A 22485-nucleotide genomic window follows, 5' to 3' on the forward strand; every position below is an offset into this window, starting at 1 on the left:
ACCCAAATTGTTATGAATTGAACCTTTGAGTAGATGGCTCGATAATATTCCCCTCTAAAATTTTAAATTATAAGCAAACATACTATAAGAGTAACAAACACTTAAGACTGATGCAGAGATTCAAAGAATTTACTATTGTGATCAAATTAAGCACGACTCCTATTTAGTTACCAAATCTAAAACTAGTGTGAGCTGACTAAAGCTTTGTCCCAGAGTGACAAAATTTGAGGGTGGTAACATTTGCAGTAAGATAATTCGTGTAAAACAGGAAGCTACTGGATGTTTGCCTGAAGACGCAAAGAATAAAAGGGTAGCTGTTTAAAGAGCATGATATGGAAGCACAAGGAAATATATCACTTAAGATTAAAAAAAAAAAGACTTTTACAGTATATGGAAGCAATAACATGTAACAGCAGATGTATGTAAAAATGTAACAGCATTCTGTGAGAATGATTCCAGGAGTGCTAAAGCTTGGAAAGAGATCAAGGTGTTGAAGAAATCTAAAGATAACCAAGAAAGTGGCTTTAAAAGCTATTTTAGAATAAAGAGGAAGATCAGCAAAGGGTAGAACTTCTTCTTTGAATGGCTAAGACAATCATGACAGAATGAAGAATAATAGTGCTAAAATCTTGTTTTGTTTTGTTTCTCTGCTAAGGACAGTGGTCTTTGCACTGGAAAGGACTGAACAAAAATGCCTAATAGGGAACTGATACTCCAGATAGGTAGGGAGATCATGAGAAAAAAATCTAATTGCTTTTAATGAGTTGAAAACAACAGGCTCAGATGAATGATATCCCAGGGCAGTGAAAGAACTGGCAAGTGTAATTGCTGAGCCACTGTGAGTGATCTTCAAAAGACAGGAAAACAGGAAAGGTGCCCTAGGATTTGAGAAGGGCACATGTCCCATTCTGCAAAAGGAGAAGGAATAGAGCATGCAAATTATAGGCCAAAAAACTGACTTCAATTTCTGGCAAAATTATAGAATGCATTATTAAAGGAATGGCTAGTGGAAAGGAAGCGGTATTCCCAGAGCCAGCGTGACCTCATCAGGGACAGCTCACACCAGATTAATCTCATTTACTTTTTTGACAGGGTTGCTAGGTTGACAGACCAAGTAGAACGCCATAGGTATCGTTTACCTAAATTATAACAAAATATTTGACAACGTCCTTCATGCTATAAGGGCAGACTTGCCCCAGGAAATTTTAAGCCACAGCATCCTACTCGTCATTCTCAACACTGAAATTTTTTTTTCTTCCACATGTAGGGTGAATAGACCATGTTGACTTAGGAGAGAATATTTTTTCTTTCTTTCTTTCCCTTTCTTTCTTTCTTTCTTTCTTTCTTTCTTTCTTTCTTTCTTTCTTTCTTATTCTCCCACCAATTCTAAAGAGAAGTGGTATGGTCATTTCTCACAGTTCCCATTTCATTCCACCCCAACAACCAGTTCCTCCTTGTTAAATAAGAATTAAATCCAGAATATATTCTTGTTTCCTCCTGTTCTTTGGTTTAAAAAAACCAAGTTTTATTGATGACTCTTATTTTTATATCAAAGCCATATTCATATAGGCCAGCAACCCAGTGAGCTTTTCCTTGTAGTTAAGAAAAAACAATCAATAAAATCAGTTGATGCTGTCCAAGTAGCCTTTTCAATATTGGAAGCCCATGATATCTCACCTTCTTTCTATCAAGGAGAAAGCTATACTTCCTATTTCTTTCTCTAGGGACAAGATTGATCATTACAGCAACATAGGACTCAGCATTATTTACACTATTCAAGTCACTGTCTATATTATTTTGCTGACTTCACTCTGCATACAAGACTTCCTATGCTTCTTCCAGGAATAACATGGTTTAAATTAGTTATGTTCTTCTTTTCTCTAAAATTAGTTTAATTTATTTTTGTTACATTATACATTTTGAATGATTCTCCTCTCTCCCTCCCCAGCCTATACTATAAAAGGCCATCATTTGACACAGATTTATAAATATATGTAAAATCATACTATGCGTATTTCCATTGAATAGTTTTTTCTGGAGTTGAATAGCATCTGCCTTCACAAACTCTTTATAATTGATTTGAGTAGTACTCAAAATAACTTGGTTGTTGGTGATCATTCTTTGAAGAACATTTCTCTTGCTGTATAAAACATTCTCTTGGTTCTGCTTACTTCACTTTTCACTCTCATTCAAGTCTTTCCATATTTTTATAAAATCAACCCAGATCATCATTTGTTATAACATAATAGTATTCCATCACAATTGTGTACCATAATTTATTTATTCCCTGTTGGAATCTTTAAACAACTGCTAACTCATTAGAATTGATAGATTATTGATCTGATCTTACAAGAAAATGTTTTGAGCCAGAACCTGAAACAAGGTACTAAGTAGAACTAATTAATACAATGCTTGTAGTTACACCTTTACTCATTGGAGTTCACAAGTATGGGAGATTCACAAAGTAAACTGTGTAACTTTGTGAATTCACACCTCCCTTGAAGCTCTTAGGGCCAGAGAGCACTCTGGGAAGAAACCCATAATCCGTCTCTCTAGTATTCCACAATTCCTCTCTCTCGTATAAAAGAAACAGAGGCTCTCGGATAGATTTCAGTGGAATTACATGAAGAGTGGAGCTGGATTGAAGGCTGAAGAAAACAGAGGCAGAAGCAAAGGACAATCTGCAAGAGCTCTTGGAACCAAGCAGAGAAATAGGCCTCTAAGAATCTAGCTATCGGAGCCCAAGGAAAGAGACAAGACTTGGAAGGAGAAATAAACATTTGCATTTTATCACCTGGCTGTGTTTGGGTGATTATTACTTTCAACTGCAACTAAAACTGCCTCCAGAAAACCTACCTTCTCCCAGAGAGAACCATCATCTTATTTTATATATTTTAAAAGAAGAAAATCACCACAATTGATGGACATTCTCTCCATCTCCAGTTCTTTGCCACCACTAAGAGAGCTGCTACAAATATCTTAGAACGTATAGGCTCTTTTCTTCTTTTCCTGATCACCTTGGGAAATAGACCTAATTGTGGTATTGCTGGGTCAAGGGATATAAACCATTTTATAATTCTGGGCATAATTCCAGATTGCTCTCTAAAATGATTGGATCAGTTGGTAGTTCCATCAGTGGTGTATTAATGTCTCCATTTTTCCACATCCCCTATAATATTTGTCATTTCCCCTTCTATCATTTTATCATTTGATATGTTGTTTCATTATGAACATTTATTTTATTAAAATTACGTGTTGTTTCTATGGACTTATCCTTTAACCCACTCATTCTTCAGGATTAGGTTTAATCTTCAATTAACTTTTGATCTGTGTTTCCATGGTACCTTATTAAATATAAATTTTATTGCATTATGCTCTGAAAAGGATGCATTTAACCTTTCTTTTCTGTACTTAATTGTAAAGTTCTTGTGCTCTGATACATTGTCAATTTTGGTAAAAGTATCATGTATAAGAAAAAGATGTATTTTTTTATTCCCATTCAATTCTCTCCAGATATCTATCATACCTAGCTTTTCTAAGATTCCATTCATCTCCTTGACTTCTTTCTTTTTATTTTTTGGTTAGATTTATCTAGTTTTTGAAGGGGAAGATTGAAGACATTCACTATTATAGTTTTGCTATTTATTTCGATCAGTATTTCATTTAGCTCTTCCTTTAATATTTGGATGCTATAGCACTTGGTGCGTATAGGTTTAATATCGATATTACTTCCTTATCTATGGCATCTTTTATCATAATGTAGTTTCCCCATTTCTCTCTTAATTAAATCTATTTTAGTTTCAACTTTGTCTGAAATTGATTCCTATTCCTTTTTTAACAGCTGAAGCATAATAAATTCTACTCCAGCCTTTTATATTTTGCTGTATGTGTATCTCTCATTTTTAAATGTGTTTCTTGTAAATAACATATTGTCGAATCCTGGTTTTTAATTCATTCTACTAGCTATTTTCATTTGGGGGATAAATTTATTCCATTCATATTCCAAGTTATAATTACTAGTTGTTAATTTTCCTTCATACTATTTTTTGTTATTGTTTATTCTTCTCTCTCTCTTTTTATCCCATCCCTCTTCTCACCACTACTCCCCCTAATCTGTATCCCTTCTATGAATGCTTTTTTTATTCTCTCTTTTTAACCTCATTTTATCACCACTCTTAAGAACCCCTCCCTTCTCCTCATCCTTTTACCCTCCTGTTTCTTATTCTGCACAACCTTCTAAAAATCCCTCCCTTATCCTATTCCCTCACCCTCCTACTTCTCTATAAATTAAGGTTCTTATATTCTTTTACATGTATATGTTATTTCCTCTTTAATCCAATCAGCACCTGTGGATGGCTCCAGCATCTTCCCTTGATTAGCTATTCAGTCTCTACACTGGACCTCCCCACTGTCAATGAAGTAAAAGTCCCACCCATCCAACTGCTCCCACGGAGTGTTATTTGATTTAGGATGCTCTGTGGTATTAGCATTTCACTCAGGTAAAATAACCACTCAAGTTGCCTTAGGCAAACAGCTGCTTTACCCAAACTAAGAATTATTTCTGCTGCTCAAAGTTCACTTTGAAGTGTTACTTTAAGTTGTTTGTGGGGGAATTTAGGAGAGCCAGGTAACTTCCTGCCTCATTCTACCATTTCTTACATTATAATAATATCTCATTACTCACATATTGCATTTTTTTCAGCAATTCCCTCCAGTCAATGGACACCCATTTTATTTCCAGTTTTGGGTTTCCACTAAAAGATGCAGGTGCATTCTTACTAGTCCTTGTTGGTTATACTAACTCCTTAGCCAGTAGTCAGTCATTCTTATATTTCAAAAATCTAAATCCATTGTCAGACAATATTTTCATAAATAATTATTCACTTCCTAGTAGTAGTGACCATCCAGTTTGACAAGTCTTGAGAGTTTCTCTGTCACAGCTTAGATGTATATGCCTCTGGAAGACAGAAAGTCCATTTGTTTTTTAACTCAGGTTGACAAAGAAACATCTTTTTACCCTTCAGCAAGGAATTCAACTAAATAGGAATTTCTAATGCACCTTCTATATAGTCACTGTCACTTAGTAGGTATTTTATAAATGTTTGCTGATAGATACATTCATACTAGGTGCTAGGGATTCTAATATACAAAAAAACCAACCTGTACCTGTTCTCTTGGAGCTATTTTATACTAATCACTATTACCTGTGTCTTCTTTCTCTGACCCTCACTAGATGACCTCTCACCTAGCATCTCCAATGGATTCCCATCACCATTACTTAGAGATTATATCAATAGAGAAAGAAAAAATATTTCACAAATGTCAATGCTCCTTTATGCACAAAAAAACCCTAAGAAATATAAGCTTAATGGAACTTTTCAGTATCACGAAAAGTATAAAAAACCAAATGCAAACATCCTATGCAATGGGGATGGCCTAGAAGCTTTTCCGGTAAATATACAAGTAAAGCAAGGATGTTCACTCTCACGACTACTTTTATCAAACTACTAGTTGGAGTAATGAGACAGGATAAAAGTTATAAGTGTATAGATAGGCAAAGAAGAAAGAAAAGTATCTCTATTTGCTGATGCTGCTTAGAAAATCCTAGGAAATCAACAAAGACATTGGTTGAGGACTAATAGCTTCAGCAAAGTTACAGATTAAAAAAAATAGCAACCTAAAAGGCAATTCATTCAAAACAACTACAAAATACATAAAATATTTAGAGGTCTTCACTTCTTAAAGGATCAACCTCCCTTTTCTTTTGGAAGAACCAAAATGTTACTTTCCAAATGCTCATTAGTCTTCCATTTTCTTTTTTGTGTCCTGTTCTTTTAGCCTCCACCTTTTGACACATATCAGGATGTTCCTCAGCCTTTTTAGATTCTCTCTTGCTTTATTTTTACAATTGAATACCTTCTTCTATTTTTAAATAAGCATTTTATTCTCCCTGATAACCTAGGGAATAGGGGGTAGTTCCTCAAATCTATTTACTTTCTTTTCTAGAAATAGGAAAAGTATAGAATAATTCTTGTTCATGGATGAAACAACAAAAAAACAACATTCATATGTTCTATATAGATGGCTTCTAGGAGTATCGTGAGAGAAAAGGTTCGATATATATGAATTACCAAGAAACCCAGACTCATTTTTCTGAGGAAGGGGATTTATTATCATAAAAGCAACAAAGAAACATTAGGTAATCTTCTGGTCTAAGGAGCTTGCCTGATATTTATAAGACAGGGGTTGACTCTTCCCAAGGGATGTAACCCTTCAATTGTTGGTTGAAACTAATAAATTTCTGCTGGGGCCCCAGACCTTGAAACACTCAGCATGATTTCCCAAACTTCCTACACCTGGCTGAGTGGGCAACAGTATCCCCCTGCAATCAACTGTCCTCAGAGGAACTAGGAACCCATCCAGAAGTATAATTCTTAGTCCTTTGTCATGCTTGCTCATAAATTTTCTATTTGAAATATTCTATGTGAGTATTGAGTATCCAGAATGCTGAGACAGAAGCACGGCTGCTTAGAAATGATGTAGAAATTGTTTCCCAGATCAAATTATGTCATTAAACTTCTACTATCAAATGCTGCTCTTTGATGGACTGCCACGTCTGACTCTATACTGAAGAGAGTGGATTGTCTCGAAGTTGACTCTTTGGGTTCAGTTAGAGGATGATGGAATGATGAGCCTCCAGTCAGCTTCGTTCTCTGGTGAACGATGGAGGATCAGTTGGGTTGACTGTTGCCGTGGCAAACATCAAAATTAATTTGATTGTCTTTTACTCTTTTTTCCTTTTCTCTGCTATAGGGCAAATGCTAGTAACTAGGAAAAGGACAGAAAAGTAAGAAGAAATAGGAACAAATAAAGTCATAAAAGTTTGGATGATTAGGCCCTGAACAATCAAAAGTCCAAGGAGACTGGAAGTATAACAATATTTTCATACTCATCTGGTTGATAGTCAGTAGCTGTTTGAAAATGTTCTCAGGAAGAGAGAGAGTTAAAGAAAATGGAGAAGAGAGAGGAAGGGAAAGGAAAAGAAAGAAGGATATGAAGGGAAGAATATGGTGAAAGAAAGAAAGGAAATGGGAAAAAAGGATCAAGAATGAAAAGTGGGGTGGCTAGAGCACCAGTCCTGAAGTCAGGAGGACCTGAGTTCAAATCTATCCTCAGACACTTAACACTTCCTGACTTTGTGACCCTGAGCAAGTCACTTAACCCCAATTGCCTTAGCAAAAAAAGAAAAAAGAAAAGAGAAAAGAGAGGAAAAAGTTGAGAGGAAAATGAAAAGAAAAGCCAAAGGAAAAAAAGACAAGACTAGGAAGAAGAAAATGGAGAGAGAGAGATGGCCCCTTCTTTTCCTCCAACATCCTTTTTTTTTTCATTAGATGGAATAGACTAAGACTCCTTGGTCCCCCAGATGGTAATCCAACTATTTCAGAAGCAATCGCTTTCCCAAGAACTTGCTGATTAGGCTGTGTCGTCCCTGGAAATGTACCAGGCAGGGGCTGGAGGGATCTGCCAACACCCCAGTATCCTGGATGTCACCATCACTCCTTCCTCATTCTCCTCTTCCTCCTTTTCAGCCCAAGATATATAGAGTTAAATGTGTGAACTGAGTGGGGGTCCCCGGGGACCTTCTTCCCCAAGAAAGTATGCTACTTCCCAGAAATCAGCACCATCTCTGTGCTTCACCTTGGGATCTCCACCCCCTCCCCCACAGCACCCAGCTGCCCGGGATTGCTTACTCCTCGGTTCTGCCGTCACAAAGCGATCTTTACAATCTAGTCAGTACCACAAGCCATGCACAGAAATATTAGAGAAAGTAGAATGTCATTAGAACATGCGACAAGCACAAAGAATGAGCTGGGAGGCTCCAGAGGAGTGATGGGGAGAGTTTTCTGTGGGCTTTGAGTTAGAAAGATGTAATACTTGGGAGGAGTAGCCCGACCCTTTTATCTTACACGTGGGGCGCCCGAGGCCCAAAGGAGTGGAAGCAGTAGCTGAAAATAGGGACTGAACTCACACTAGTTTAACCTTCATCGGTTCTCCCCAATTAAGATACTTTTTAAAAGAGAGCCCTTTGACGAGTTCCTTCCCAACTCCCAACCAACGGAATCTGCCCTAGAGAAGTACGATTACTCGTGAGAAATGCGAGCATTGGCCAAGTTGGGCGGACAGCTCCTTCTCCACTTCCGGCCCAGAACTTCTTTGCAGAGAAAGGGGGCGAGGCCCTCGGGGCCCCTGACCCTACTCAGACTCTTGGCCCCCGGGACACGGGCTCTCGCCCTTGAGAGGCCGTCAGGGAGGCTTCTGCCTCGGTTCCCGGAGCGGGGACGCGGGCAGAGCTCCTCCTTGGGCAGTATCTGGAAACGCTGGGGCTGGGACAGTGCCCGCTGGAGGAGGGCTAGGGGCGTCCCGCAGCTGGGAAGGGGGATGGGCAGGAAGAACATTTGCAAGGCTTTTCCTGGGGTTCCCGGATTTCAATTGACACCGATGACCAGAAGCTTTATCTGCAGTGATCAAATCCCCATCTGCGCCGGGTCCCTAATGCTAAGAAAACCGAGCAGATAATGGAGGTGAGCCAGGGTTAATTGGCAAATTTCAGGAAAGCGTGCGCGGCCCTGGCGTCTCAGCCCCCGCGGTCCACGCGCCGTCCGCTCCCGGCCTCGGGCCCTCGGGCCGCCAGGCTGCTCCCCACTCCTCCCCTGGGGTCCCCAGCTGGGGCCGAGCAGCTCAGGCCTCCGGCCGCCCGGCTCCGCGCGGGGCAAAGCTCAGGAACAGCGCCGACGTGCCTGCCTCTGCGGAGCCGTCGGGAGGGCTGTCCGGCCCTCCCCGTCCTCCAGCTCGGCCCGGCCTCTCCCCCCCCCCCCCCCACTACGCTGGGAACAAGCCCATCTCCCCTGCACGCCCGAAGGCCAGCGCGCTCTGGGTAACACACTGTCCCGGCCCCTGCAGTGCCCCGGAGGCCGCCTCTGCGGCTGCTGAACCGGGAACCTTCAGCTAGGGGCTCTCGGAGATGGACACAGCCTGCCCAGCGCCTGCCCGCCGCCGCCGCCGCCGCCGCTGCTGCTGGTGGTGGTGGAAGAACCTCACAAAAGCCACATGCGGGGACCCCCTAGACCCAGCCCAACACAGACAGACAGACAGAGACAGAGAGAGACACAGAAACAAGAGAGAGAAAAAGACAGAGAGTTAGAGAAACAAAGAGAAACAGAGACACACAGAGAGAGGGAGAGACAGAAAGAGAAACAGACAGACAGAGACAGAGAGACACAGAAACAAGAGAGAGAAAAAGACAGAGAGATAAACAGAAAGAGAGACACACAGAGAGAGGGAGAGACAGAAAGAGAAACAGACAGACAGAGACAGAGAGACACAGAAATAAGAGAGAGAAAAAGACAGAGAGATAGAGAAACAAAGAGAAACAGAGACACACAGAGAGAGGGAGAGACAGAAAGAGAAACAGACAGACAGAGACAGAGAGACACAGAAACAAGAGAGAGAAAAAGACAGAGAGACAGAGAAACAAAGAGAGAGACACACAGAGAGAGGGAGAGACAGAAAGAGAGACAGACAGAGACAGAGAGACATAGAAACAAGAGAGAGAAAAAGACAGAGAGACAGAGAAACAAAGAGAAAGAGAGACACACAGAGAGAGGGAGAGACAGAAAGAGAAAAGACAGACAGAGACAGAGAGACACAACAATAAGAGAGAAAAAGACAGAGAGACAGAGAAACAAAGAGAAAGACACAGAGAGAGGGAGAGACAGAAAGAGAAACAGACAGACAGAGACAGAGAAACATAGAAACAAGAGAGAGGGTGAGGGAGACAGACAGAAACAGACAGAGACAGAGAAGGAAGGAGGGGGAAGAAACAGAGACAGAGAGAGGACACAGAGAGAGACAGAGACAGAGAGGGAGAGAGGAAATAGAGAGACAGACAGAGAGAGAGAGAGAGAGAGAGAGACAGAGAGACAGAGAAACTGAGAGACTGAGATCAACTTTGCAAATGGCCAAGGATGGAGTAGAGACCCATAAATCCTGGTTGGATACAATAAACTAATTCCCCCAGTCAATCGACCTCAGTTTCCTCCTCTGTAAGACAGTGTTACATAAACACTCAGGCCTCATCTAGCTCTAAAAATCTGCCATTCGCTAATTATGTTTTGTCCAGTTCCCTCTGTATAATTCACATAATCAAATTTTATAGCATCTCTAATTATGCATTTGTATCATTTGTCTAATTCTATAATTGCCGATTATAAACTTCTCAAGGACAGGATGCCAGTCTCATTGATCTCTCTGCATCCCCCAGGGCTAAATCAATGTATCGCCCATAGTAGCTGCAATGACAGCCTTCCAGGTCACCTCCAACCCGGAGACTCCCTGGTCTGATGGATGAGTGGCCGACTCCCAATTGTTGGTGATACAGGGGAAGGGGATGTCGTAGGCGACCTTTACCAGAACAAATATCAAAAAGCAACTTGATTGGCCTTTATTATTTAGACTCCTTGCCCTGCTATAAGGAAAATGCTAACATACAGGGAAAGGAACAAAAGTCAAGGAGACACAGGAACAAATACCACAATAAATCCCGGATAATTAAGCCCTGAACAATCAAGGGCCCTGGAGACTGAAAATACCACTCCAATATTTTCATTCTTGTAAGGTTGATAGATTCATTATCTATGTTTGATGCTATTCTTCGAGAACCCCTGCTAATCGTTTTGGAAAACAATATGATCCTGTGAATTTGTATTATTCTTGTCTGGTTTCCATAAGCGACATACACACCGTCCACTTGTGAAACTGTGATGTCACATGTATCAAGATACTATATACAACTTGACTGTACACCGACACCCCCAGCCTAGAACGGCACGGAGACACTCTAAGCACAATGATGAATCACCACCAAGGCTAGATAATGTTGTTGACAAGGGGGTGAATCAGCAAACTCACGAACTATCATCCTGTTCATGTTCTAATTTACAGAGCTGATTTTTAAATGATATTTTGTTGAGTAATGCTACTCAATGAAAGTCTTTTTTTTCCCCAACATTCACTTTTTTTGTCTTTTTTATTAAAGCTTTTTATTTTTATAATATATGCGTGGAAAATTTTTTAACATTGACCCCTTTCCCCCACCTCCTCCCCTAGGAGGCAAGTAATCTAATATATGTTAAACATGTTAAAATATATGTTAAAATGTATAGGACTGCTTGCCATCGGAGGGAGGGAATGGAAAGAGGGAGGGGAAAAATTGGAACAGAAGAGAGTGCAAGGGATAATGTTGTAAAAAATTACTCTGTCATGGGCTCTGTCAATAAAAAGCTATTAAAAAATATATATATGTATGTATGTATGTTAAATCCAATATATGCATACATAGTTATATAATTATCTTGTTGCACAAGAAAAATCAGATTAAAAAGGGGAAAATGAGAAAGAAAATAAAATGCAAGCAAACAACAACAAAGAGTGAAAATGCTATGCTGTGATCCACCCTCGGTTCCCCCAGCCCTCTCCCCGGGAGTAGATGGCTCTCTTCATTACAAGATCTCAATGAAACTCATGACAGAGCAGACTGAAGTAAGTTCCAGGTTTGTGAAATTCAGATATAATTATGGATGTATACATCCAAGGGTTTGTCACAAAGGTTTGTCACTCTCCCTTGGCCATCAACAGAACCAATCAAGGTATGATTTAGCAATAGAATATAAATTGAATTCCAACTTTGGGTTGCATAGCCCTTTGTAAATCTTAAAGCACTGAGAAAATTCATGGAACAAAGAGGAAGAGGAGGCTAAATCTGCCACCTGCTCATCCCCGTCAGCGGCTTTGGCCTTTAGTTGATGAACATGACAAAAGTGCTTTTTTTCCAGAGATTTAGCAAAGGAAGGAACTTTTGAGGTCACCCAGGCTAACCCCTTCATTTTACAGTTGAGTTAACTGTAAAATAAAGTAACTTGAAAAGGTATCCCAGGTCATCCACATAGTAAGAAGAAGCCAGAATTTGAGCCCAAGTCTTCTGAGAAGAAAACCAACATTCTTTTCCCTTTCCATTCTTGCCATTTAATGCTGGCTCTAAATTTCTAAGTGGTGCAGGGGATGACAGTGGGCTTGAGGTCAGGAAGACTCATCTTTGTGTCAAACACTTACTAACTCTGGGAAAATCATTTAACCGTTTGCCTCAGTTTCCCCATTTGTAAAAGGGGCTGGAGAAAGAAATGGCAAGCCACTCCCGTGTCTTGGCCAAGAATAGTCAGAATGATATTATGAAGAGTTAGACATGACTGAAACAGCAACACAGCAAGAAAGCTATGTTGAATATTCAACACATCCACAACATGCCAGGTATACTCCAAGAAAAACACAGCAAAAATTCAACATGCCAAGAAAGCCTCATCATAAATCCACACAACACACCAATTACATGCCAATACATACCGATAAAACTACAACAAAAGTCAACATGCCAGCTATACACCAATTACTCAGCAAGAAAACATGAGAAAAGGTCAGACATGCTACTTACACACCAATAAAAGTATCCATGGATTCAACATTCAACAACATGCCAATTCCATTAACGCACACAGTCAACATGCTAATAACATGCCCATTACAGCCAAGAAACCCACTTTTCAGATTCAACACACCAATAAAATCGTATCACAAATTCAACACACCAATAAAACCACACCACAAATTCAGCACACCAACAACACACCAATAAAACCTCATCACAAATTCAACACACCAATATCATGCAAAATACATGGCAATATGCCAATACATGTCAAATTCAACATGCTGCTTACATGCCAAGAAGTACCACAAATTCCAAACATACTTAACAACATGATAGCAACATGTCAATAAAATGCTATCGCAAATTCCATGTGCTAATTACACACTGAGAAAAAACAGTTCACTGGTTCAACATGCCCAGAAAACATAATACTACTTCTACACACCTGCAACATGCTAACATGTCAATGACACACAATAACTGTCACAATTCCACACGCCAACACGACAATTACACACCAAGGAAAATGCTGTAAAAATTCACCCAGCAATTACACTCCAAGAAAACATGCTAATTGTTTGCATGTATTTATTTGCTTGTTGACCTTCCCATTATGTCATGAATTCCTTGAAAACAGAGACTGTCTTTTGCCTTTTTGTCATCTCCAGTATTTAGCACAGTGTCTATCACATAGTCGGTGCTTAATAAATGCTTATCTAATATCTAAGCACGCTACAATTTTGTTCTTAGAGCCCATGTTAGATCTTCTGTTCCCTTGTATCTTCACAATGAAGTGCTGGGCTCAGGGAAGCTGTTTAGGAAGCCATCGTTCAATGGTTGGTGCAATAAACAATTTTGAGCATCATAGAAAGGGAAAGACATTTCCATGAGAGTCTCCCATGGAAGACTTCGGACTGTGAGATGGCTTGTCTAACCTCATCTGAAAGAAGTCTTAACTTACTGAGGGACTGTGACATGGAATCAGGGCCCCTGGCTTCACCCCCAATCAGCTATAGACCTACTCAAGGGTGGCTTTGCCCCTCTGAGGCTCGGTTTTCTACCGTACCCAATGAGGATACTAATGAAATCCTCACTACCTTCTGCAAAGTTTGTTGTGTGGCTTTGTAAGTGCTTTTGTACAAAAACATCAAATAAAACACTATATAAATGAAAGCAATTCAATCAAAAGCATTTATTATGAACCAAGCACTGTAATGGGATCCCAAGACAGAAATAAAAAGAATGAAAACAATTGGTACTTTCAAAGAGCTTCCATTCTAACTGTTCCATCATTATTGCTTTTGGGGAGGGTGGCAGGTTAAGGCTGAATTGTGAGTGCTATATTAAATCACAATTCCCTTTCTGAAGTCCAGCCCCGGTGTCTCATCCTCGCTCCAAGACACTGCAGGATTCTTGAGGGCTAGGCTAGCAGACTGAAAGCTCAGCAGGATCCTACAAAATCTGGAAAACTTGGAGCAGGGGTTTCTTTCATGCAGATCGGGCATCTGTAGACCAAGAATCAACCTGGCTAAATACCATCAGATAGTGATTTGGGGATTTTGCCCACAAAAAAAAAAAAATCTAATGAGAGAAAAGACATTTGGAATCAGAGAGATCTGGCTCTGAATCCTGCCTTGGGACCTTTCTTAGTTCTAGGATCATGGGTAAATGACTTAATCTTCAAACCTCGTTTCTTCATCTGTAAAATGGGGATAATAACTGAATTAGCTACTTTGGGGCATTTTTATGAAGCTGAAAAAAGAAAAATAATGTTTGTAAAACAATCACCATACGAATTTAAGGTATCAGCATCTTACATGCAATAGGTGATTGGTAAATGCTCTTTGAATTGATTGGAATCTGCACAGGATGGGCGATGGAGCAATCTTTTGTGAAACTGACTCTTTGGAAGTATTGAAGAATTATATTTTGTTTTCTAAATGAGTTTTTTTTCTATCTGAATTTCATTTCTTAAGCCTTAAAATTATTCAGTCTCTCACCTCTACCACGGTGCTAACAGTTTCCTGAATTAGCAGAATTCTCCATCCCTTTGCCAAGAAAACTGTGGCTTCCCTTAATTTCTTCCCTTTTTTAACTCGACAGTTTTGCTTCCTTCACTAGGAAGCTTTATTTAAATGGAAGAAACTAGGGAAAGGGAGATAAGGAAATTCAACAAGTGAAAAATAAACCCACAATGGAAGCTAAATTAACAGACTTCAGCAACTCTTCCTTTAATGGCCTTGAATGTGTAGAGCTCCCAAGATCAATACTGAATGCTAAGTGCTTGGGGAATAATGGGCTTCAGAGAGGGGGGAGATGGAGACAAGTCAAGCATCATTTCAATTTCATTAAAGACCTAGGGGTGACATCCTGACATCGATTTTTGTTCCCAGAACTTTTTACTGATTTAAATGAGAGGTCCCTTCACGGGGATCTGTCACAGGAATGGGCCAAGAAGAAAAGAAGGAACTACACTGAAGCCCTCGCCAAAGGCAAAGCCTTCGGGTGATCCCAGGTCCTTTTGTCTCAATAGAGGAGAAGAGGAAAAAAAAATGAAAGAGAAGCAAAGTGAATTAGGATAGATGAGCTCAGCCTTCTGATGCACTGGATAAGAACTGGCTTCCAACAGGGCCATAACTAGGAATTCTGCTGCCCAGGGCAAATTCAGCTGAGCAGGGGAGAGAATGGAGAAGATCCCACAGAGGACAGCCTCTCCCAATCAGTGACAGGAGGGAGATAGCAAGTGGAGGACACTGTTCAAAGTAGGGGAGGAAATCTGTTGTGACCCAAAGAGAGGGAAAGGATCGTTGTGGTACTGTTAAGGTTCAAAGGAGACCCCAAAAGGCTGGGATCACAGATCGGTGTCAAAAGTATCTCAAGAGAATTTGCAGGCTCGAACCCATCTCCAAGTCAAGGAGCAAAGTATTGTCATTGTAATGCCAACTGAAGCAGGCTAAGTTCCAAACTAATTTAGCAAAGAACTAAGAGAAAGAAGATACATTTATAGGACAAAGTTAGAGAGACCAGAGCTTCATGTTACTTATTTGCTAATTTTATGGCTTACGGGTAGGTTTGAGGAGTGGTCTGTTCACTATTGTCTCAGGAACTTGGCTGTCATTGACCAGCAGATTATCTATCAGACAGTCAATAATATTTGTAGGACCATCCTAAGGCCAGAAGACTTGAGACTCATTGACAGATTATTAGAGCAATAGCATTCTAAAGTCAGAATCCCTCAGGATCACTGCCATAGCTTCCCTAAAAATTCCCAAGAAATATTATTATATTCCTAAGACCAGAAGATTTTTAGAATCATAGACAGATTGTTAGAACAATAGCACTCTAAGATCAGAGGATCTCAGGATTACTGCTATGTTTCCCCTCGAAGCTGGACCCCATCAGTACCACCCAGCACAGAGCCATAGAAAACCATAAGGCACAAAGACAGGACCAACCCACTAAAAAAAAAGCTGTTGGTAGTGAGAGGGCAAAATCCCCGCTGACCTGCTCTAATTATAACTCTGGCCTCAGCCATAGGAAGGCTAGGCCTCGAAATGCTAAAACATGTGCATTTTAAAAGGGTCTGGAAGAGGTTCCCCTTCCCCTAAAAAGAATCTCTTCCACCCATGTACTGACTTCTCCCCCAAAGTGCTTTTATTCCTTCCCTTGGAAGGACCGAGGACTATGAAAATCTGGTTTTCTCTACTTTGATTTTCTGCTTCTGTTTCTCCATTCTTCTCTTTTACCCTTTCTGAAATTTTTTCTCTTTCAAAGATTTCTAGGAATACCACAATTGGCAGAAAGGAAGCATCCTCTCTTTCACAGGACCCCGACTCTGTTTCCTCATTTTTGGCAAGGCATTAATAAAAAATCTTCAAACGATTGGCCCGCCATTGTGCCTGCACGGTTTGTGGATGGAGGTCCATTCCGCCAAAGCACAGTAATAAAACGGGACAGTCCAGTGGATGATGTACTAAGGAGAGGTGACGTTACCAAAAACTGATAAAAGCAGTTCAGCTGGATGACAGCCAATTGAGACCGCCCTCCTAATGGATAGTGCAAACACCGTTTGGGGACATTTACCGCAGAATAGGATGGAGTAAAGGCACTGAACGTGAGCAAAATATCATCCTTCATAGGTAGCAAACATATCATGTGGCAGAAAAATAAATTGCTGGAGAAGTTTCTCTTGAAGGAGAGTGGTTCTGAATGTGTGCTTGGTTGGGCTGCCCCAGGGGGCTCCTGGGAGTTTTCCCCCAGTGGCCCACTGGAGGAATGGAGCAGCAGAAAAAAGCTTATTTAAACACTAATCTATTTAATAGGAAGAAGCAGTGGATTTTTTTTTAACAGTATGTGTAGCACATTAAAATGATTCATTTTCTTTGTAACCCCAGAACTTAGTTTAGCCCAGTACCTGGAACAATACAGAGGCTGGGTGAATGTTTATTGGTCAGTAGACTCCAGCTATGGAAATGGAAATATTCGGTGACATTTCTACCCTTCACTGAGCTAACTAGCAGAGACCTGTCCTTTCTTTAACATCTTGACATTTCAGGTAGGATTGAGCCTTCCCCCACCAGGAAGCAGCTGCACGCCTCCCAGAGTTAGGTAACATTTTTCGTGAGTTATTCGGCTGAGATAAGACACCACCTTGTGATAAACACCCTGGAGATGATCCTCTTCAAAAATAGCCATGGTAATGGTCGTTGGGTGGCCAATATTCTGCCAAGGGCAGATTGTTAGACTGGTATTCAGAGCTGTTTCTGTTTGATCTGGGCCTGTAGAGGTTAAGGTTGAGCTCCACTGGTATCACAGAGAACGAGGAGTCACTACACACGATAAAGACTCCTTGGAGTAAAACATGAATACCCTATATATGGGAGGCACTTAAATATATATATATACACATACATATGTATATATATATATATATATATGTTGGAGGAGATTAAATTAGGTGAGAAAATATAAAACTGACATCACTGAGGTGGAATAAGTCACTAGGACTCAATCAGCAACCAGTAAATAGTCATAGAATTATAAATTTAAAGATGGAAGACCCCCTCATTTAGAGACACTTCCATCCCATTATACAGATAATGAGAGCCCCAGAGAAAATAAAGTGATTTGCCCAATCTCACACAAGTAGAAATCCTAATTCCAAGGTGAACTCAATTATGACTCCAAATGCAGCCCTCCTGCATTTGTACCAGGGTGGGGTATATGTTTATGGTGGGATACTCCCAATGCTATATTTAATTTTTGTTGTTCAGCAATTTTAGTTGCGTCCAATTCTGTTACCTCATTTGAGATTTTCTTGGTATAGAGTACATTTCTTTTTCCAATTCATTTTATAGGTGAGGAAACTGAATCAGACATGTTAAGTGATTTGCCTATAGTCACATAGCGAGTAAGTGTCTCAGACCAAATTTGAAATCAGGAAGATGAGTCTTCCGGGCTCCATACTTGGTACTATATCCACAATGATACCTAGTTGCCCCAGATTCATTTTATATGGACATCTGAGATCAGAGAGACTATACACAATCCTTTCTCTTTGAGTTTTTGTTATTAAAATATGATTTATTTTAGCTCTTGGACATATCTTTATTTATATAATCAGAATCTCAGGGTTGATTTATGAGAAGAAAAAAAGTGGCTATAGTGATTTCCAATAAAACTGATGAGTCCCAGCCTCTCTCTGTCTCTGTCTGTCTCTGTCTCTGTCTCTCTGTCTCTCTCTCTCAAATTTCCTGTAACTTGCCTATAAAAGGCTAGGTCACACTTCTGGGCTATTGTTTATAAATTGATCTTTATAGCAGAGTATGATTATATAGTATAAACAAGCGATTCATGCATCTTCTTAGGAGTAGCCCAACACATAGTGTTTCATCACTTGGTCCCTCCTATGTGTCTCTGTTAAACATCTTAAGATAGAGTATACACGAAATAGATTCTCTGTTAAGATGTGTGACAGCTGTGTTTTTTCAGTTATCTCAACTCCTTGCTGGGCTCTCAGGACAAGCTTATGCTAGAGATCATGGGACCCTGACAATAATTTTAAAATAATAACAGTCTTTCCCTTTAAAAGCTCAGAAGTAAAGCAGCAAGAAAATCAAACTCTTAAGCACAATTTAAGTATTCTTGTTATTAAACTAAACTTTTATGACACTTTGCTTACATAAACTTTACTTTCTTTAGATGGCATAGAGTTTTCCAGACTGTGAAGCCCACTCCCTGGAGTGCAGGGGAGGGAATTGCAAAGCAACAGCTAAAATTATTAGGTTTTTCCCTCCGGTACAAATCCTTTTTTTCAATGAAAACAAAGCTCAAATCAAAGTCAACAAAATTGGGATCAAATAGCATGGCAGATACCTAAAGGGTCTTTTAAGGCTAACTTAGAGGAATTACATTCAAATTGGCTAAAAGACTTCAAACACATAATAGACAGTTTAGTGATGGTTTGAGTTAAGCCAAATCTGGGTCATTCGGTCCCCTAAACAAACATTACAGAAACTTCCCTCACTGCTTACTGAAAGCTTTCTGATTGAAAACCTTCTGCTCTGATCACATCAGCATTTTCCTTTTACAAAACCAGCTCAAACAAGCCAAGGGGAAAAAGCTTTTAGGAAGAGACACTAGTGTAAAGGAAGAACAAATATGTTAGCAATAAGGATAGGAGAACCTTTGAGAAAAAACAAGAAAGTCATGTATGTTCTTAGGGGTGACACAATACCCCCATAGAGTCTCATTACTTGAGTAGCTCTTCTGTGTCTCTGTTAAATATCTTAATACACTAAATAAACTCTCTGTCAAACTCAGTGGCAACTGTACTTTTCAAATTCTTAAGTCCTTCCTGGTGTCTCATGGCATTCTTATGCTGGGGTTACCTCCTGAGGGAAGTGGTCATTTGGTCAACTCATCTGGAAAATGACTTCATTGTTCAGTTGTGTCCAACTCTTTGGGACCCCTTTGGAGTTTTTCTTGGCAAAGGCAATGGAGTGGCTTGCCTTTTCCTTCTCCAGCTCATTTTACAGATGAGGAAACTGAGGCAAATAGGGTTAAATGCCTTGCCCACACAGCTAGTATCTAAGTCCAGATTTGAACTCAAGATGAGGCTAGTGCATTATCCACTATGGCGCCACCTAGTGGCCTCGGAGCAGCAATTGTCTCAAATTGTCCCTATTAGCTCTTATCATTCATTTGCTCTCTGATACAAACTTGAGAGTATAGTTGAGTATACTAAAATGTTCCTCCAAACTTGCTTTCTGCTCCAGATCGCAATTCCAGAAAATAGCTAGAATTACAAAAGTAACGAGTGTAGGTTCTAATTGTGTTTTTGAAAACAGTTGATTATATTGACTATATAGTATATGCTGCTTAATTAAGAAGTCTTTTAGTAATAGTTTTATTAATATTGGCACATTTTCCATTTAGATGAACACTACTCAAGAATCAGGAACAAATTAGGTTGTCTGAGTAATTCTATAAAATGTCACGAGCTTTGAGAGAGAAGATCAAACATCTATATCGATATTAAAACCAAGAGAATCTGAGTCATCTTTGACTCGTTCCTCTCCTATAGCCAATCAGTCATTGAATGTTATTGATCCCTCCCTCAAAAGGACTTTTATATTTTTCCCTTTCCCTTCCCACTGCCGCTCCTGTGTACCAATTTCTCCATTTCATGCCTATTTTAGAAGATCTGGCAATTGCTTCCTAAATGGTCACCTGGACCTAGAATCAAGAAGGTCGGAGCTTAAATCCAGACTCGGACATTTCTTATCTATGTGACTCTGGACAAGTCATTTAATCATCGCTTGTCTCAGTTTCCTCAACTGTAAAATGGGGATTTTACCTACCTTCCAGGATTGTTGTAAGGATAAAATAAGATGATATTTGTAAAGGACTTAGCACAGTGCCTGGCATACAGTTGATAAATACTTTCTCTTCCTCCCCCCCCCCCATATGTCCTTCATACAGCAATTGTATTATTCTCTCTAAAACACCATTTGAATCATTTCACTTTCCTGCATAAAAAGTCTATGGGCTCCTATTGGATAGATCAAGGCCCTTCATGACCATTCTCCAACATAAAATCTTTAGAACATGGCTTCTCAAAATAACTATATGGATATGTATACATATATTGTATTTAACATATACTTTAACATATTTAACATGTATTGTACTACCTGTCATCTGGGGAAGGGGGGGAGGGAAGGAAAGGAAAAGTTGGAACAGAAGGTTTTGCAAGGGTCAATGCTAAAAAATTACCCATGCATATATCTTGTAAATAAAAAGCTATAATAAAAAAATAAATAAATAAAGACTAATAAAATAATAAAAATAAAAAGCTATAATAAGAAATAAAAAATATATAATAAAAATAATAAAAAAGAACATGGCTTCTTATACTTCTTCCCACTTATGACCCTTTTTGCCTCTGGGGATTTTTACACGATCCCAGGTATATAGGTATATAAAATAGGTATGCAGTTCAAATATTTACTTATAAGAAATCATAATTTCACGATCTCCACATTCAGTTACGGGACATCATACGAGTCACACAACCCACAGTGTAAGAGGCTTTGCTCTAGAGTATTTCAGGCAGCCCATTCCCTCTGGCCCCGGGAACACTCAATGCTCATTCCTTGCTTCTTTCACTTCTCTGCTCGTCTCTGTCTAAACCTAATTCATCCTTCAAGGTCCAGCTCAAGTCTCAGCGACTGCGTGAAATCTTCTCTACTTAACACAGTGTACATTGATCTCTCCCTCCCTGGACACCTTTAGCACTTACTGTCTATTTTATTCTTGTTATAGGATCATCAATTCATAGTTGGAAGGGGCCTTAGAGGGTATCCTGCTCAACCCTTTCATTTTGTAGATAAAGAAACTTAAGCCTCCAGAAATGAAGTGATTTGCCCAAACTTTCATAGGAACCAAGTAGTAGGCCACCTGAATTATTATCTTGTCTCATCCATTTACTTGCTATAAGGCCCTGGGAAAGACATTTCACCTCTCTCAGTTTCAGTTTCCTCATTTTGTAAAATTGGAATAATAGTAACCCCACAGGATTCTTTTTAAGATCAAATGAGACATCTACAAAATACTTTGTTAAATGTAAATGCTTAGAGCATTTATGATGGAGCAGTGGATAGAGTACAGGCCCTGGATTCCAATCCAGTCTTAGATACTTAACACTTCCTAGCTGTGTGAACTTGGGCAAGTCATTGAACCCCTATCACCTCATCCCTCCCCAAAAAATATTTACGTGCTATAATACTTTAATAATAACTATTTTCATTATTATTCAATCCCATGACCTATGATCCCAAATCCAGCACCATTTCTACTCATTTGAGGATTTGGGGGATACTGCGTTTCCCTGATAATAAGACCCTCCCCTTACTGTGTAAGATTCGTCTAAAATAAGCCCTCCCCCCAAAATAAGCCCTATTGAGATTGCTACTGTAGTGAAGGTGATCCCCTGTGCTACACGCTACATTACGGTACCCTCTGTATGCACCATCCCCTGTTCTCCCTCCTGCCCCTCCCCCCATGAAACGCATGCCGCGCTCTGAGCTGCATCCAATCAGAGCTGCAGCAGTGAGCGTGTCATTCTGTTCTTCCCCAGTGGTTTGCTTGCTGGCACCATTGAGAGCATTAAAATAAGCCCTCCCCTGAAAATAAGCCCTCTGGTGGGTTTTTTTTTCTGTCCAAAAAAATAATAAGACAGTGTCTTATTATCAGGGAAACACAGTACTTTCCTTTCTCACAGACTTCTTATTCTCTAGAGGCACTTTAACCTTATAGCTTAAAAGACCTGAGTTCAAATCCATCTTCAAATACTTTACTAGCTATGTGCACTAAGCAAGTCATTTCTTTTCTCTCAGTTTTCTCATCTGTAAAGTGGGGATAATAATAGCATCTATTTCCCA

Source organism: Antechinus flavipes, chromosome 6 (assembly GCF_016432865.1).
Source record: "Antechinus flavipes isolate AdamAnt ecotype Samford, QLD, Australia chromosome 6, AdamAnt_v2, whole genome shotgun sequence".
Lineage (NCBI taxonomy): Eukaryota > Metazoa > Chordata > Mammalia > Dasyuromorphia > Dasyuridae > Antechinus > Antechinus flavipes.